This window comes from Aquarana catesbeiana, linkage group LG12 (genome assembly GCF_042186555.1).
Source record: "Aquarana catesbeiana isolate 2022-GZ linkage group LG12, ASM4218655v1, whole genome shotgun sequence".
In the NCBI taxonomy this organism is placed as follows: domain Eukaryota; kingdom Metazoa; phylum Chordata; class Amphibia; order Anura; family Ranidae; genus Aquarana; species Aquarana catesbeiana.
This window is the reverse complement of record NC_133335.1, coordinates 232,363,493-232,382,976: the sequence shown is the minus strand read 5'-3', so window position 1 is coordinate 232,382,976 and position 19,484 is coordinate 232,363,493.

The following is a 19,484-nucleotide window of genomic DNA, read 5'->3' as shown; positions in this document are numbered from 1 at the left end:
TTACATTTTATTTATTTTATATTTATTTATTGCCTTTTTTTATACTTTTACATTTTATTTATTTTATATTATTGTTTTGTATTTTTTTATATTTTTACATTTAATTTTTTTATATTTATTTGATGAATTTTTTTTACATTTTTACATTTTATTTATTGATATTTAATTATTATAAAATAATGTACATATTAAAAATAATAAATAAACTAAGACAATATATATATATATATATATTTTTTTTTTTGTTAAAAAAATAATGAATTATTTTTGGGGCGATTATGACAGAGGCCACCAGCGTGCACCCAACATTCGCTAACGCGTTAGCGTGAATGAGGGCGCGATAATGTTATGAGGTTTCATTTCACAGCCTCGAGTTCCCCTTATTTATTTTATATTTATTTATTGGATTTTGTAAAATATTTTTACATTTTATTTATTTTATATTTATTTATTTATTGGCTTTTTTTTATACTTTTACATTTTATTTATTTTATATTATTATTTTGTATTTTTTTATATTTTTACATTTTATTTTTTTTATATTTATTTGATGTATTTTTTTATATTTTTACATTTTATTTATTGATATTTAATTATTATAAAATAATGTACATATTAAAAATAATAAATAAAATAAGACAACATATTTATTTATTTCTTTGTTTAAAAAATCATGAATTATTTTTGGGGAGATTATGGCAGAAGCCACCAGCGCGCGCCCAACATTCGCTAACGCGCCAGCGTGAATGAGGGCGTGATAATATTACGAGGTTTCATTTCACGGCCTCGAGTTCCCCTTTACCCGCCACTTCTTTGGAATCTCTGATTTATCATCTGCGCAATATTTCAGTTGATTTTGGAATTCCGAGCTCCTGGAAGATTATGCGGTATTATATCCTTCCTGCCGGTCTCAAGAACTGTAAATAAATACAATAAAGGAGGCACGAAGGTCAGACAGCCTCTCTATAATGGAGTCTCCCCCCCTCCCCCCGGGCAATCGCGGGTTAAGCCTCGGGCTACATCAACAGATATTCCTCTGCGCCGGCGCTCGCCCCGTCTCTCTGTTAAATAATCTGGAATCGTGTTTATTATGCAGTGGCACAGAAAGGTGAAGTTTTTAAATAAATAAGCCCTGGATAAATAAACCGCCCCCGCCCGCGGCAAAACTCAGCTGATCCGGGAGCAGCTCTCGATATTTTTCAAATAAATCAGAGTTTCAAATGAACCCGAGCCGAGCAGATAAGATTTCCAAGTGACTCGCGGTGGAAAAGGCGAGGGATCGGCGAGGCCGGCTCAACAGAACCAAAACAAACATTTTTACAAGTTCCAGAAGCCGTCAAGCCCACCTCTCTCCAAGCCTGAGGGGGGGGGGCTGCCGCAGATCCCGGTGATGGTGGGGCGCAAAAAAAAAAAAACAAAATCTGTCTGTCCGATGTCGCGACTGAATTAAATTTCACAAATTTTGGAAAATATGGAAAATATTTTACTTTTTTTTTTTTTTTTAATCTGAAATGGAATTATATTTCATGATAAAATTCAATCACTTAAAATGAATATTTTTGTTATGGGCGGGCACCGACATTCGCTCTTCTGATGGTTCGCGTTTTTATTAAAAAAAAAAAAAAAAAAAAAAAAGGTTTGGCCGCCTTTCGGAGCAATTTCCGCACAACCAAATTACATGGTTGGGTTAAAACAAGTCCATCTAATTCAATCGATAATAAAAAAGGAAGAGCAAATAGAAAACCACCATATATAATTATCACACCTGAAATGTAGCTTTAACACCATGTGATCACAGTGACCAATCACAGCTAGCAACACAAGGAAGCCGTCTGTTTGTTTACGATTGTCATGTGATCTGCTGTGATTGGTCACAACGATCACATGGTACCTGGCATGTGATCAGGTGACAGAGCAGGGCCTTCTAAGACAACGTCATATGACAACCAAAATTGGGCCTGTCTGTACTATGTGATCACTGTGACCAATCACAGCTAGCAACACAAGTGTACACATGAAAGGAAGCCATCCATTTGTTTACAATTGTCATGTGATTGGTCACAAAGATCACATGGTACCGGCAGCGGACCAGTATATTGATCAGGTGACAGAGTGGCGCCTTCTAAGACAACGTCATATGACATCCACTTACAAGGACAAAATTGGCCCTGTCTGTACCATGTGATCACTGTGACCAATCACAGCTAGCAACACAAGTGTACACATGAAAGGAAGCCATCCGTTTGTTTACAATTGTCATGTGATCTGCTGCGATTGGTCACAACGATCACATGGTACCTGGCAGCAGGCCGGTATAGTGATCAGGTGACAGAGCGGCACCTTCTAAGACAACGTCATATGACATCCACTTAGAAGGACAAAATTATCCCTGTCTGTACTATGTGATCACTGTGACCAATCACAGCTAGCAACACAAGTGTACACATGAAAGGAAGCCATCCACTGTTTACAATTGTCATGTGATCTGCTGTGATTGGTCACAATGATCACATGGTACCGGCAGCGGACCGGTATAGTGATCAGGTGACAGAGTGGCGCCTTCTAAGGTGACGTCATATGACATCCACTTAGTACAGGCAGGGCCAATTTTGTCCTTCTAAGTGGATGTCATATGACGTCGTCTTAGAAGGCGCCACTCTGTCACCTGATCACTATACCGGTCCGCTGCCGGTACCATGTGATCGTTGTGACCAATCACAGCAGATCACATGACAACGACGTCATAGGACATCCACTTAGAATGACCAAAAGCCCGCCCCGCCATCAATCTGCCATAGGCCGGGCGGGCCTTTTGTCCTTCTGAGTGTCCTATGACGTCATCTTAGAAGGTGCTGCTCTGTCACCTGACCAATCACAGCAGATCACATGACAATTGTAAACAATGGATGGCTTCCTTTTAATGTGTACATTTGTGTTGCTAGCTGTGATTGGTCACAGTGATCACATGGTACAGACAGGGCCAATCACAGCTAATCACAACAATACAAACTGAAAAAAAAAACAGTTTCATTCAGTAAAAATGGTTGCTTATACCAATGAAACTCATTCTGTCATGCAAAGTCCTGCGGCATATCTGTGTACGTGCGCAGGGGGGACGGGTCACATATGCGTGACAAGTGTGGGGACTTATATACCAGCTCTGTCTTCACACATATCAGGGATACGCCATGCAATTACAGCCGTAGGGGGGTGCCATTTGCCTTGGTTCTAATCTAGGTGCACGTTGGTGTGTGTATGGTCTAAACGTATTCTTGCCGGTTGCATGTAGGGCAGCCCATTCATTGCATTAGTTCACATGTACGTGTGTGTGGGTGCATGCACGGCACGCCCAGTTTAAGCGTGTTCTCGTGGTGTCACGTTTAAGGCAGTTTAATTATCCCAATGGTCTTGCCCACCCATGAGAAAGCTGGAAAGAAAGTCCCCGACCCTTTTGTAAAATCGCACCGCACCAAACCACATGGTTGGCAAATGCAGTTGTCGATGCATGGGGGGTGTCATTAGCCTTAGTTCACATCTATGTGTGCGTGGGTGCATACGCCCCCGGTTTAAGCATGTTCTCGTGCGTCACGTGTAAGGCAGCTTATTCATGCAACTGATCTTCCCCACCCATGAGAAAGGTGGGGAAAGAAGTCCCCGACCCTTTCGTAAGATTGTGCCGCACTGCACCGCATGGTTGGCAAGATGCGCATGCCTCCCGGTTTAAGCGCGTTCTTGCGTGCCATGTGTAAGGCAGCCCTTTCATACCAATGGTCTTCCCCACCCATGAGAAACGCGGAGGTAAGAAGTCCCCGACCCTTTCGTAAGATTGTGCCGCAACTGCACTGCATGGTTGGCAAATGTGGTTGCCGATGCATGGGGGGGTGCCATTACCCTTAGTTCGTATCTATGTGTGCACAGGTGCACGTGCGCCCGGTTTAAGCGCGTTCTTGTTTGTCACGTGCAAGGCGGCCTTTCACTCCTGTGGGCTTCGCCACCCATGAAAAACGCGGGGGGGGGGAAAGAAGTCCCTGACCCTTTTGTAAGATTGTCGTTGCCGATGCATGGGGGGTTGACATTAGCCTTAGTTCGCATCTATGTTTGCGTGGGTGCATGCGCGCCCGCTTTAAGCCCGTTCACGTGCAAGGCAGCTTATTCATTCCAGTGGTCTTCCCCACCCATGAGAAACACAGGAAAAGACGTGCCTGATCCTTGTGTAAAAATCGCACCGCACTGGTTGGCGAATGCGGTTGCCGATGCATGGGGGTGCCATTAGCCTAAGTTCACATTTGCGTGTGCGCCAGTGCATGCGCGCCCAGTTTAAGCGCGCTCTCGCGTGTGACGTGTAAGGCAGCCCTTTCATTCCAATGGTCTTCCCCACCCATGAGAAACACGGGAAAAGAAATCCCCGACCCTTTTGTAAAATCACGCCACACTGATTGGCGAATGCGGTTGCCGATGCATGGGGGTGCCATTAGCCTTAGTGTGCACAGGTGCAAGCGTGCCCAGTTCAAGCGTGCTCTCGAGTGTCACGTTTAAGGCAGCTTACTCATTTCAATGGTCTTCCCCACCCATGGGAAACGCGGGAAAAGAAGTCCCCGACCCTTTTTGTAAAAATCGCGCCGCACTGGTTGGCGAATGCGGTTGCCGATGCATAGGGGTGCCATTAGCCTTAGTTCACATGTACGTGTGTGCCGGTGCATGCGCGCCCAGTTTAAGCGTGCTCTGGCGTGTCACATTTAAGGCAGCTTATTCATTCCAATGGTCTTCCCCACCCATGAGAAACACGGGAAAAGAAATCCCCGACCCCTTATGTAAAAATCGCGCCGCACTGGTCGGCGAATGCGGTTGCCGATGCATGGGGGTGCCGTTAGCCTTAGTTCGCATCTATGTGTGCGTGGGTGCAAGCGCGCCCAGTTTAAGCGCACTCTCGAGTGTCATGTTTAAGGCAGCTTATTCATTCCAATGATCTTCCCCACCCATGAGAAACGCGGGAAAAGAAGTCCCCACCCCTTTTTGTAAAAATTGTGCCGCACTGGTTGGCGAATGCGTTTGTCGATGCATGGGGGGTGCCATTAGCCTTAGTTCACATGTACGTGTGCGCCGGTGCATGCGCACCCAGTTTAAGCGCGTTCTCGCGCGTGATGCGCAAGGCAGCCCTTTCATTCCAATGGTTTTCCCCACCGATGAGAAACACGGAAAAAGAAATCCCCGTCTCTTTTTGTAAAAATCGCGCCGCACTGGTTGGCGAATGCGGTTGCTGATGCATGGGGGTGTCGTTAGCTTTAGTTTACATGTACGTATGCGCGGGTGCATGCGCGCCCAGTTTAAACGTGTTTTCGCATGTGACGTGTAAGGCAGCCCTTTCATTCCAATGGTCTTCCCCACCCATGAGAAACGCGGGAAAAAAAAATCCCTGACACCTTTTTGTAAAAATCGCGCCGAACTGGTCGGCGAATGCGGTTGCCGATGCATTGGGGGGGGGGGTTTGGCGCCATTAAGAATTAACGTTCCTTTGCGTGATGCTTTTTTTTTTTTTTTTTTTGGCGAGATGCATATAGCTGTGAACCAAGCCTCGCACACACGACGCTGCCGAGGCTCCGACGGGCGTGCACGGCGGCCATCTTGCCCCATAGAAGCCTCTTTTGTGCTGCCACATCTGAAAGCTATTAGGAGAACACAGGTAGCTCGCACAAACATATGCTGACCACATTACGCTCTACAACGACATTTCCACAACTTTACCTCTCCAAATAAACAATTATGTTCCCTGTACATTAGCCGGGAATCTGCACAAACAGGTAACGGGGGAATGTGAGTTTTCTTTGAAACCCAAACTGTGCCGTCTCCCTCGCGCCTGGTGCCCGGTCGTGATCCGAGATGTTTTTTTGGAAAACACAGGCGGCCAGGTTTAGATTAGGCAGACAGATTCATTTATTTGTCTGACGGGAGATAGGAAGCGTCATGTACAGCCTCAGCCTGACACATTAATATTGTTTTAATATTCTTGAAATCCAGCACTTTAACCCAGAAGTGGGGGGATGGGGTGGTTGGGGGTGGGGGTGGTTGGGGGGTAGAGAAGCAGCAAAGTCAGTTAGAGCGCTAGCCTTGTGGGCTTCTCGCATTCAATTTCCTGCAAAGTCGCCGTCTGCATGGAGTTTGTATGTCCCCACCCCACCCCCCCATACTTGGGTGGGTTTCCTCCCCTATAGTAGGTTCAGTTTCCGCTGCAAAACTAGACATTTGTTTCGTTCCCAATTCGTATTTTAAGGAATTTCGACAAATTCGATCATTCGGAAACATCCGAATGAAGGAAAACCCGTCCGTAAATTCTAATATTCGTGAATAAGGAAATTCATAAATTTGTTCATTCGTGAATTCGAAATTCGAGAATCCGAAAATTCGGAAAAATCTGAAATAGTAACTAACTATTAAATTATAGGTAGAGTTTCGACGAATTCGCTAATTCGGAAACATCCGAATTAAGGGAAAACCCTGTTGAAACGATTTTTTTCCAAATATTCGTAAATTCTAATATTCATAAATAAGAAAATCCGTACATTTGTTAATTCGTGAACTCGAAATTCGAAAAAATCTGAAATAATAACTAACTATTAAATTATAGGTAGAGTTTCGACAAATTCGCTAATTCGGAAACATCCGAATTAAGGGAAAACCCGTTGAAACAAATTTTTTTCCAAATATTCGTAAATTCTAATATTCGCGAATAAGGAAATTCATAAATTTGTTCATTCGTGAATTCGAAATTCGAGAATCCGAAAATTCAAAAAAATCTGAAATAGTAACTAACTATTAAATTATAGGTAGAGTTTCGACGAATTCGCTAATTCGGAAACATCCGAATTAAGGGAAAACCCTGTTGAAACGATTTTTTTCCAAATATTCGTAAATTCTAATATTCATAAATAAGAAAATCCGTAAATTTGTTAATTCGTGAACTCGAAATTCGAAAAAATCTGAAATAATAACTAACTATTAAATTATAGGTAGAGTTTCGACAAATTCGCTAATTCGGAAACATCCGAATTAAGGGAAAACCCGTTGAAACAAATTTTTTTCCAAATATTCGTAAATTCTAATATTCGCGAATAAGGAAATCCGTACATTTGTGAATTCATAAATTCGAGAATCCGAAAATTCGAAAAAATCTGAAATAATAACTAGCTATTAAATTATAGGTATTGGGATTTCCTTTCAAATTTGGCTGTTAGTGAACGAAGACGAATTTATCCAAAGTCACGAATTATCCAAAATAACGAATGCTGCATCTGAACAAATGGAAACGGAACTTTCCATTTGGAGTTTGTATGTCCCCCTCCCCCCCTCCTCCTCTATGGAAGGTTCAGTTTCCCACTTCAAAACTAGACATGCGTTTAGTTCCAAATTCGTATTTTAATGAATTTCGACAAATTCGTTCAATTAGAAATATTCGAGTTTAAGGAAAACCCGTTGAACGAATTTTCGCAAATATTCGTAAATTCGAAAATCCGTAAATTTGTTCATTCGTAAATTTGAGAATCCGAAAACCCCGGAAAATTCGAAAATCTGAAATAATTACTAACTATTAAATGATAGGTATTGGGATTTCCTTTCAAATTTGGCTGTTAGAGAACGTAACGAGTACGAATTTATGCGAAGTCACGAATTATCCGAAATAACGAATGCCGTATCTACACAAATGGAAACGGAACTTTCTATTTGGAGTTTGTATGTCCCCCCCCCCCCCACCATGCTTGGGTGGGTTTCCTCCCCTATGGTAGGTCCATTTTCCGCTACAAAACTAGACATGTGCAATTCGTTTTCATTACGAATTCGTTTTTCAACGTATTTCGACAAATTCGCTAATTCGGAAACATCCGAATGAAGGAAAACCTGTTGAATGAATTTTTTCAAATATTCGTAAATTCTATTATTTGTAAATTCGAAAATCCGTAAATTTGTTAATTCGGAAATTCAAAATTCGAGAATCCGAAAACCCGAAAAATTTGAAAAAAAAAAAAATCTGAAATAATAACTAACTATTAAATTATAGGTATTGAAATTTCCTTTCAAATTTGGCTGTTAGTGTACATAATGAATACGAATTTATCCGAAGTCACAAATTATCCGAAATAACAAATGCCGCATCTAAACAAATGAAAACGGAACTAATTAATAATAATAAGTAACAATAATGATAATAATAAAAAAATTATTATTATTATTATTTATTATTAATTAGTTCCATTCCATTTGTTTAGATGCGGCATTTGTTATTTCGGATCATTTGTGACTTTGAATAAATTCGTATTCGCTACGTTCTCTAACAGCCAAATTTGAAAGGAAATTCCAATTCCTATCATTTAATAGTTATTATTAGTTAGTTATTATTTCGAATTTTTGGATTTTCTTTCTTATTTTCGGACTTATGAATTTACAAATCTTCTAATTTACGAAATTACTAATTTACAAATTTTCGAATTTAGGAATTTACAAATTGCGATCACATGGAATGGCCGGAAAAATGAAAAGAAAACATAAATGAAAGAAATGAAAACGAAAACAAACACATCTTTCAGCAGTGCGCATGTCTACTGCAAACTTTGGCTTCCTTTAGTGCTCCTCCCATGAGGAACCCCCCCCCCCCCCCCTTTTACTCCCACTCTTAGGATTATTCAGAAGGCATTGAAGGGGGGAGTTCTACAGAGAGTCAGGACTTGACACCTCCCCATGTGTGCCGCCCCCCCCCCCCCAATATTTACTTGTGTGTTGGGGGGGGGCACTGCCCAGGGGAACGTGTGGCAATGCCCTCGACATGAGGGAAAGAGATCCTTGCCAGGAGGGGACTCCCCTAGCAAGGCATTTTGTCCCTGTGTTAAGGACAAGGGCCTCTTCCCCACAACCCTGGCCCGGTGGTTGTGGGGGTCTGTGTGCAGGAGGCTTATCAGAATCTGGAGATCCCTTAAAAAAAGGGGGGGCTCCCTCAGATACCGGCCCTGCCCATACTAGGGGGACTTAATACAGTCTGATCACTGGGGGAGGGGAGACTGAGGAAATGTTTCCTCCTCCTTCTACAAAGTTACAATGTACAGTCTGATCACTGGGGGAGGGGAGACTGAGGAAATATCTCCTCCTTCTACAAAGTTACAATGTACAGTCTGATCACTGGGGGGAGGGGAGACTGAGGAAATGTTTCCTCCTCCTTCTACAAAGTTACAATGTACAGTCTGATCACTGGGGGGAGGGGAGACTGAGGAAATATCTCCTCCTTCTACAAAGTTACAATGTACAGTCTGATCACTGGGGGAGGGGAGACTGAGGAAATATCTCCTCCTTCTACAAAGTTACAATGTACAGTCTGATCCCTGGGGGAGGGGAGATTGAGGAAATGGTTCCTCCACCTTCTACAAAGTTACAATGTACAATCTGATCACTGGGGGAGGGGAGACTAAGGAAATGACTCCTCCTCATTCTACAAAGTTACAATGTACAGTCTGATCACTGGGGGAAGGGAGACTGAGGAAATGCTTCCTCCTCCTTCTACAAAGTTACAATGTACAGTCTGATCACTGGGGGAGGGTAGACTGAGGAAATGCCTCCTCCTTCTACAAAGTTACAATGTACAGTCTGATCACTGGGGGAGGGGAGACTGAGGAAATGCTTCCTCCTGCTACGTGAGAAAAAGATAACTTGATTTTGAATTCGATCAAGTTTACAATTTCTTTCCAATCTGCGCCATGGGGGGGTATTAATTTACCATTTTAGTTTATTTTAGACCCTACAAAGACTAATATTTATTTTGTATTTTATGTGTCTTTTGTATTTTTACTTTTTGTACCTTTTGAAAATTAGTAATTTTAAAGAATTCTCCAAAAAAAAAAAAAAAGTCCCCCCAAAAGTATCTTTGTGAAATGCGTTTTACATCAAACATGGAGAACCTAAAACCGAAGCAGACAAAACACGGAACGGTCAACGTTTTTATTGGCTGTAAAATGGTCATTTTATTTGTACGCATCGCGTAAAAAAATAAATCGAAAGAAAGCAACATCGGGCAACGTAGAATTATGTGGCAGCGATTCGCCCAGACGGCCCACCCAATCCGTAGCCGGTATAAAAACCTCAGGATGGCGCGATGTTGTCTGTCTGGTTCCCGGCTCCGCCCCTTTTTTTCCAGAGAATCGGAACGCTTTTGTCTGCAGGTTTTCCGAAGAGTTTCAGTTCCCTTTTTTATTTCTGTTCTTTTTCTTTTACATCGGCTGTTATTTAACACTGAAAAAGAGAATTCATTAACCACTTGGCCATTTTTTTTTTATACGGCGATGCGTTACTTCAACTGAAAATTGCACGGTCATGCGACGCTGTACACAAATAAAATGTACGTCCTTTTTTTTCCCCCCACAAATAAAGCTTTCCTTTGGGGTATTTGATCACTTCTGCCATAGGTGTGCGCAGCCTCTTGCATTAGGGTGTGCACCCCAAAGCTCAAATACATATGCATGTGTATATGTACTGATGGTGTCAGTAGGGCAGTGGACAGTGTAATTTTGTTTATTTTCTTTGCCAAAAAATAATTTTCTTTTGTAACATTTTTTTGGGGGATGAAATATCAGTGGTCTAAACAGGGGGGAATATGCACCACACAAGGCGATTAGGGTGTGCCCAGGCACACCTGGCACACCCTGTGGGCACGCCTATGACTTCTGCGGATATTTATTGCTTGCGCTATAAAAAAAAAAAAAAATAGCGACAATTTTGAAAAATTTCTCATGTTCATTAGGTGAGTCGTGTTATTCCAGCAGCCACAATGATGTCACCTACATGCGGTTATCATGTACCCCTAGGGTTGCCACCTGTCCGGGATTGACCCGGACAGTTCGGGTTTGGAATCATGCGTCCAGGTTTTGAAACTGCCTGAAACCCTGACACATGATTCAGACTGGACTATGACTTCCCTGCAGTTGTCTAAGCCGAGATTGTCTGTTGGAAAAAGGGGATCGTCCCCCGCATGGGGTTTTCTAGGCAGCAAAGAAGTTGAAAAAGTGCTACATGAAGTAGGATTACTTGAGTTTTTTTTTATTGGGACATACGACAAAAAATTGACAGAATTAGTTCAAATATGAGATGTGGTACAAGAGATAAAAACAACAACATCACTAGTGTAGCTGTACGCAATAATACACAGTAGTTAAGGGCTAAAGTATAGATGGTGGTATACGAATCCTGACACGTTTCGACCCCACCGGGTCTTCTTCAGGGGATTTTGTAAGCTGTAGGAATATTTACATGTGTTGGAATTCATAATTAAAGAACAAAAATAAACATTTTCATATAGTTGCCAATCGCATTGTGTTGAAGGATACCTCAAGAGCCTCTAAAGGGAGACCCCCTTACTTGATCCAAGAATTCCCAGCCGGTCCGGTGCATCCACAGATGGAGGGGAGGGGGGTGGCAATCGCTCATACGTGTAGCCAAGATTGTCTGTTACACTCTCTTTCACACTGCCCAAAGCCAACACTAACAATCCCCCTCCCCCCCGCCACACACACAGACAGGAGAGGAAAGAGGGTTCGATCTACGCCTCTTACTTCCGCCCCCCACCCCTCTGTGTCTGCCCACACTCCAATCCCCGGCGCTGGGCCTCAGAAAAGGAAAGTGGAGGCCGGAAATTTGAAGTCCAGCAGCCTCAGATACATCTGGATGAGAGGTGCTGACTGCCAAGGGGTGAGTGAGCTCACCATCCATCCCTGTCTGTGACTGAAGTCTCCCCCCTTCTCTCTCCTGCCTCTGAGTGAGTACGCTAAGGTAAATCAGGGTTCTCAGAGCACCCCTTACATCAGAGTTCCCCTTTACACCAGAGGCCACAGCGTTCCCCCTTACATCAGAGTCCTCTCCGTACATCAGAGTTCTTCTTTTTTTAATTGATTAATCGACTAATTTTGATTATTTATAACGCGTATACAGATCCAACTACTTTTAGCTGTTTTAGCACCGTTGTTATGGCAATCGCCGAAGCCGGAAGCAGCGGGGCATGGCTAGGACATCACACGTCATAATCGCAGCCTCACCGTGCCCATAATCGCAGCCTCACTGTAGTCAGTGCCTGTGCCTGGATTACACAGTCTGCGGGCATCTCCCACTGTGTGCCTCAGAGCTGAGTGTGAAAGCTTTGGCCGCGCTGTGAGAAAAGTCCCGCCCTCCTCCTAGATCAGCTCGTGTGATAGACAGAAAACTGCGTCTATAGGTAGGACCGCGGTCTCCTATGGCAACAAATCTTGTAACAGTCACTAACGGTACTTGTATTTAACTATTGGTAACACAAATACTTCTCCTCGCACTCTACAGTCTCTCACTGTAGGTTTTCACTCACTGAGCTTCCAGTCTCTCACTAGACTCTCAAACCCAATCGCCACTGGATCCCCTGAGCTCTTCCACTTCCATAGCTCGCTATCTTCCTCAAGCGTCACCCCCACTTCCCTGCTGAGTCCCTGGCTTGGCACTCACTAATGATCCTCAAGCGTCACCCCTGCTGACCCGCTAGGTCCCTGGCTTGGCACTCACTGATGCTCCTCAAGCGTCATCCCTGCTGACCCACTAGGTCCCTGGCCCTCACTGATGCTCCTCAAGCGTCACCCCTGCTGACCCGCTAGGTCCCTGGCTTGGCGCTCACTGATGCTCCTCAAGAGTCACCTCTGCTGTCCCGCTGGGTCCCTGGCTTGGCACTCACTGATGCTCCTCAAGAGTCACCTCTGCTGTCCCGCTAGGTCCCTGGCTTGGCACTCACTGATGCTCCTCAAGAGTCACCTCTGCTGTCCCGCTAGGTCCCTGGCTTGGCACTCACTGATGCTCCTCAACCGTCACCTCTGCAGTCCCGCTGGGTCCCTGGCTTGGCACTTGCTGAAGTTTTCCCACTTACCCGGCTGGTGAGAAGATTGCTCGGGTACTGGCTCCAGCTTACTCACAATGGTCTTCCTCAAGCGTCACCCCCACTTCCCTGCTGGGTCCCTGGCTTGGCACTCACAGATACCTCTCAAGCGTCATCCCTGCTGACCCGCTAGGTCCCTGGCTTGGCACTCACTGATGCCCCTCAAATGTCACCTCTGCTGTCCCGCTAGGTCCCTGGCTTGGCACTCACTGATGATCCTCAAGCATCACCCCTGCTGACCCGCTAGGTCCCTGGCTTGGCACTCACTGATGATCCTCAACCGTCACCATCCGGCTGAACCGTTACTCTCGGTTGGACTCCAATCCTGCAGTGCCAACCCTGCGCTGCTTCTCTTGCTTCTGGATAGGCCCTCAGACAGCCTAACAGCCAGATGTCCCCGGGACAGGCCTAGCAGCCCGGGGCAGTATAAGACATGTCCACCCAGACAGCCGTCCAGGTGGCACAGAACCCCGATCACCTGACCTCACCAGAAAAAATAGGCTCTCCCAACAGGCCAAGGGGCTAAAGAAACCCCTGCCAATTGGCTGAGACTCCCCATCCATTCATAACCTGACTTTGCTAAGCCCTTGTCTATCTAATGTCACCAGCATAACGCCACCTAGCGACAGAAGAGAGAAGGTGCAGCAAGTCCAGAACTAGAGAGGAATCAGTTGATCTACTAACAATTAACCAGGGCAACTACTGCCTGGCAAACTAAATTTACTTAGCAACCCTGCCTAAACACCGGGGTGCCACATTAGTGTTTTAATTATTGTTATCAGCACCGTACATGATAACCGCATGTAGGTGACATCATTGTGGCTGCTGGAATAACATGACTCACCTGATGAACATGAGAATTAGGAGCCGCTCTGGAGACACTGATGGAAGAAGGGAAGAGGTGATGAGAAGAGGCGATGAGAAGAGGCGATGAGAAGAGGCGAGGAGGTTCTGTAACGTGTAGCAAGTACAAAGTAGCAACCCAACAACAACCTTCATTGAAATTATAAATAGAGGAAAGCAAAAAAATCACTGGAGAGACTCAGAGGATGGGAGCAGATTGGGAGAGAAGACGTCTTTTCTCTGTACGGTGGGGGGGGGGGCAGAGGACAGTGGAAGAGGGGGGGTGTAGAAGAAGGGAAGAGAGCAGAGAAAAAGAGAAGGGGGAAAGAGGGCTGTGGGAGGGATAGAGAAAGGGGGATGGGGAATGGGGCAAAAGTGGGGAGTGGGGTGAGAGGGGGAAGGGCAGTGGGAGGGGGGAGGGATAGAGAAGGGGAATGGGGCAATAGTGGGGAGTGGGAGAGGTGGGGAGGGGGAAAGGGCAGTGGGAGGGGGTGGGATAGAGAAGAAGGATGAGGAATGGGGCAATAGTGGACAATGAGAGAGGTGGGGAGTGCGGGGGGAATAGAAAAGGGGAATGGGGCAATAGTGGACAATGAGAGAGGTGGGGAGTGCGGGGGGGGGGGATAGAGAAGGGGAATGGGGCAATAGTGGACAATGAGAGAGGTGGGGAGTGCGGGGGGGGATAGAGAAGGGGAATGGGGCAATAGTGGACAATGAGAGAGGTGGGGAGTGTGGGGGGGGGATAGAGAAGGGGAATGGGGCAATAGTGGGGAGGGGCAGAGGAAAGTGAAAGGGGGGGTGTAGAAGAAGGAAAGAGAGCAGAGAAAAAGATGAGGGGGGGAGAGGGCAGTGGGAGGGGGGAGGGATAGAGAGGGGGGATGGGAAATGGGGCAATAGTGGGGAGTGGGAGAGGTGGGGATGGGGAAAGGGCAGTGGGAGGGGGTGGGATAGGATGATGGAATGAGGAATAGGGGTGGGAGGATGAGGAATGGGGGAATAACAATGAGAGAGGTGGGGAGGGCGGGGGGGATAGAGAAGGAGAATGGGGCAATAGTGGGGAGTGGGGGGAGAGGGGGAAAGGGCAGTGGGAGGAGGGAGGGATAGAGAAGGGGGATGGGAAATGGGGCAATAGTGGGGAGTGGGAGAGGTGGGGACGGGGAAAGGGCAGTGGGAGGGGGTGGGATAGGATGATGGAATGAGGAATAGGGGTGGGAGGATGAGGAATGGGGGAATAACAATGAGAGAGGTGAGGAGGGCGGGGGGGATAGAGAAGGGGAATGGGGCAATAGTGTGGAGTGGGAAAGGGCAGTGGGAGGGGGTGGGATAGGATGATGGAATGAAGAATAGGGGTGGGAAGGATGAGGAATGGGGGAATAGTGGACAATGAGAGAGGTGGGGAGGGCGGGGGGGTTAGAGAAGGGGAATGGGGCAATAGTGGGGAGAGGGGAGAGAGGGGGAAAGGGCAGTGGGCGGGGAGAGGGATAGAGAACGGGGGTGAGGAATGAGGGAATAGTGGACAGAGGTGGTGAGTAGGAGAGTGGAGAAAAGAGGGTGAGGTAGAGGGGGAACGAGGAAGAAGGAAAGAGAAGGTGGGGAAAAGAGGAGAGGACAAAGGACAGTTGGGGTAGAGGGGAGAAATAAGTGGGGTGAAGAATGGGGGGGATAGCAGAGAGGGGGAGTACAGTGGAGAAAAGGGGATGAAGAAGAGGGTGTGCAAAGAAGAAGGAAAGAGGGAAGAGAAAAGAAGGGGTGAGGACAAAGGACAGTAGGGGGGGAGAGGGGATAGAGAAGAGGGTGAGGAATGAGGGGATAGTGGACAGTGGAGGAGGAGGGAAGTGGCAGGAGTAGGGGGAAGGGGGGGGGTGAGAAAGTGAGAGAAGACAGTAGGAGGGGGAGGGGTAGTGCAGAGTGGAAGAGAGGGGTGGGGTGAGGAAGAGGGGAGAGGACAGACGACAGTGGGGGAGGGGGTATAAAGTAGGAGATAAAGTAGAGGGATTAGTGGACAGGGGATGGGGAGAGTAGGGGGGTAAAGAAGGGGGAATAGTGGACAGTGGGAAGCAGTGGCAGCCCGTCAATAAGGGGTGCAGGGTGCCAGGTGAATGGATTCCAATGTTTTGTTTTTTTAAGCATGTGATTGGAGCCTGTGGCCCCATCATTGGTGCCCCCTCATTGGCGTCAGTAGAGGGAATAGTGCCCCATCATTGGTGTCAGTAGAGGGAATAGTGCCCCATTGTAGGTGTCAGTGGGAGGTATGGTGCCCCATTGTGGGTGTCAGTGGGAGGAATAGTGCCCCATCATTGGTGTCAGTAGGGGGAATACTGCACCATTGTTGGTGTCAGGTGTCAGTGGGAGGAATAGTGCCCCATCGTTGGTGTCAGTGGGAGGAACAGTGCCAAAGGGCAGGATAAATGCAAGCAAAGGTCTGTGTCTGGCCTGTGGGTCGCAGTTTGGAGACCACTGCTGTACAGTGTAGACTGCAAACATGCTCAAAGTAAGCAAAGCCTTGTTTACAATGTCAACTTCTGTAAAGACAGCTCTCGAAGCACCAACAACCAAAAATCAGAGATAAGAGCTTAGGACAGCCAAGCGGCTCTGTGCTCCGGGATATATCAGGTTTGCTCTGGGTGATTAGTATACATTGTTACCTTTGACAAATTCCATCTCTGATATTTAAACGCGGGACGCGGCCTTTATAAATGAACCCGGCCATAAATCATTCAGCGCTGATTAATTTGCTGGGAGAGAAGTTAATATGTTAAAAGGTAAAAAAAGAACAGATCTGTTACTTTGTCCACAAGGACAGCGGAGACGTGTATTGTATCCAGTCGTGTCCTCCGCGTCCCGCGTCTATGACATTCCAACTTGTTGCTTATTATCAGTGTCACAGGACGCCGCTTATCTGCCGTCCCAAAATTGTTACTTCCTGGATGATGTGTTCACCTTCCCAGAATGAAGTTGAACAAATGTGACTCAATACTTATAAAGAGGCCCTGTCAGCACTCAAATATAGAAGACCTGACAGATCTACCCCCGATCAACAATCGAAAGAGTTTGGCTGGTGTCAGACGGGTCATAACAGAGATAATAACTGACACAAATCATTAATGTCAGCGATCGCCGACAGTTTATAGACATCGACCTAATATGTAAAAAATGTAAATGTTACTTATCAGAACAGAGGTTCCTCCTTACATTAGAGGTCCTCCCATCACATCAGACGTCCTCCATCACATCAGAGGTCCCCCATGATATCAGAGGTCCCCTTATAACATCAGCGGTCCCCCATCACATCAGAGGTTCCCCATCACATCAGAGGTCCCTCCATCACATCAGAGGTCCCTCCATCACATCAGAGGTCCCCCCATCACATCAGAGGTTCCTCATCACATCAGAGGTCCTCCATCACATCAGAAGTTCCCCATCACATCAGAGGTCCTCCTATCACATCAGAGGTCCCCCATCATATCAGAGGTCCTCCATCACATCAGAGGTTCCCCATCCCATCAGAGGGCCCCCCATCGCATCAGAGGTCCTCCCATCACATCAGAGGTCCCTCCATCACATCAGAGGTCCCTCCATCACATCAGAGGTCCCCCCATCACATCAGAGGTCCTCCATCACATGAGAGGTCCCCCCATCACATCAGAAGTTCCTCATCACATCAGAGGTCCTCCATCACATCAGAAGTTCCCCATCACATCAGAGGTCCTCCCATCACATCGGAGGTCCCCCATCATATCAGAGGTCCTCCATCACATCAGAGGTTCCCCATCCCATCAGAGGGCCCCCCATCGCATCAGAGGTCCTCCCATCACATCAGAGGTCCCTCCATCACATCAGAGGTCCCTCCATCACATCAGAGGTCCCCCCATCACATCAGAGGTCCTCCATCACATGAGAGGTCCCCCCATCACATTAGAAGTCCTCCATCACATCAGAGGTCCCTCCATCACATCAGAGGTCCCCCCATCACATCAGAGGTCCTCCATCACATGAGAGGTCCCCCCATCACATCAGAAGTCCTCCCTTTACATCAGAGGTCCCCCATCACATCAGAAGTCCTCCCTTTACATCAGAGGTCCCCCATCACATCAGAAGTCCTCCCTTTACATCAGAGGTCCCCCATCACATTAGAGGCCACCAATCAAATCAGAAGTCCTCCTTTCACATCAGAAGCCCTTCTTCACACCAGAGGTCCCCCATCACCTCAGAGGTCCCCCCAACACATCAGAGTCCCCCCATCATACTAGAGGTTCCTCCATCACATCAGAGGTGACCAATCAAATCAGAAGTCCTCCCTTCACATCAGAAGCCCTTCTTCACATCAAAAGTGCCCCCTTTTACATCAGAGGTCTCCCCATCACATCAGAGTCCCCCCATGAAATCAGAGGTCTCCCCTTACATCAGAGGTCCTCCCTTCACATCAGAGGTTCCCCATCACATCGGAGGTACCCCCTTCATATCAGAGCCCCCCCACAGAAATAAGATTAGATAGACCAGCACTTAGGGTTGCCACCTTTTCTTCAAGTCAAACCTGAACACTTTAGTGGCGCACAGAATTTTTTTTTATAGTATAAACCAGGGGTCTCCAAACTTTCTAAACAAAGGGCCAGTTTACTGTTCTTCGGACTTTAGGGGGGCCAGAGTGTAGCCAGTGGAAGTAGAAAATGTCCTGGCATCAATGGGGGTAAACAGTGCTCCATCTTTAATATTAGGGGGAGAAATGGTACCCATCATTGGTGTCAGTGGGAAGAATAGTGCTCCAAGGGCCAGATAAGGGCAGGCAAAGGGCCGCATCTGCCCATCCCCCCCCCCCCCCCTGGGGTCACAGTTTGGAGACCCCTGGTATAAACTATACATATATTTTGTGATTAAATAACATTTCTAATCATATGAAGTTAATCACAACAGTCCCCCCTTTACATCAGAGTCCACAGTGTTCCCCCTTTTACATCGTACACTGTAAGGGGGAACTCTGGGGTCTCTGACATTAGGGATGCACTGAGAACTCTGATGTAAGGGGCAACATTGTTGTCTCTGATGTAAGGGGTGCTCTGAGAACTCTGATTTACCTTAGTGTACTCACTTAGAGGCAGGAGAGAGAAGGGGGGAGACTTCAGTCACAGACAGGGATGGATGGTGAGCTCACTCACTCCTTGGCTGAGTGGCACAGTGCCGGGTGGGCAGACACAGAGGGGTAGGGCCGGGAGGAAGAGGAGCAGATCAAGCCCTCTCACCTCTCCCATGTGTATATGTGTGTTTGGCGGGGGGGGGGGATTGTTAGTGTTGGTTTTCTGAAGGGTGAAAGAGGGTAGCACACTCTCGGCTTAGACAACTGCAGCCAGCAACCCTGCTGGGAAGCCATAGTCCGGTCTGAATAATGTGTCCGGCTTTCAGGCGGTCTGAAACCCGGACGCATGATTCCAAACCCGAACTGCCCGGGTGGATCCCGGACAGGTGGCAACCCTACCAGCACTCCAAGCAGGCTTAGTGCTGATTGCCAACACCGGGCTCCGGGCTGTGATTGGACACAGCAGATCAGCAGGTCCCGGGCATGAACCATTGGCCGGGGGACCTGCCGACAGACTCCCCACTGGACCGAGCCCCAGAAAGAGGTAACGTCATACCAGTACATCACTTTGCCAATACGGGCCGCCCGTCTGCAGAACATTGTGGGGCCTTAAGTGGTTATTATTATTATTATTATTATTTTAGTTACATT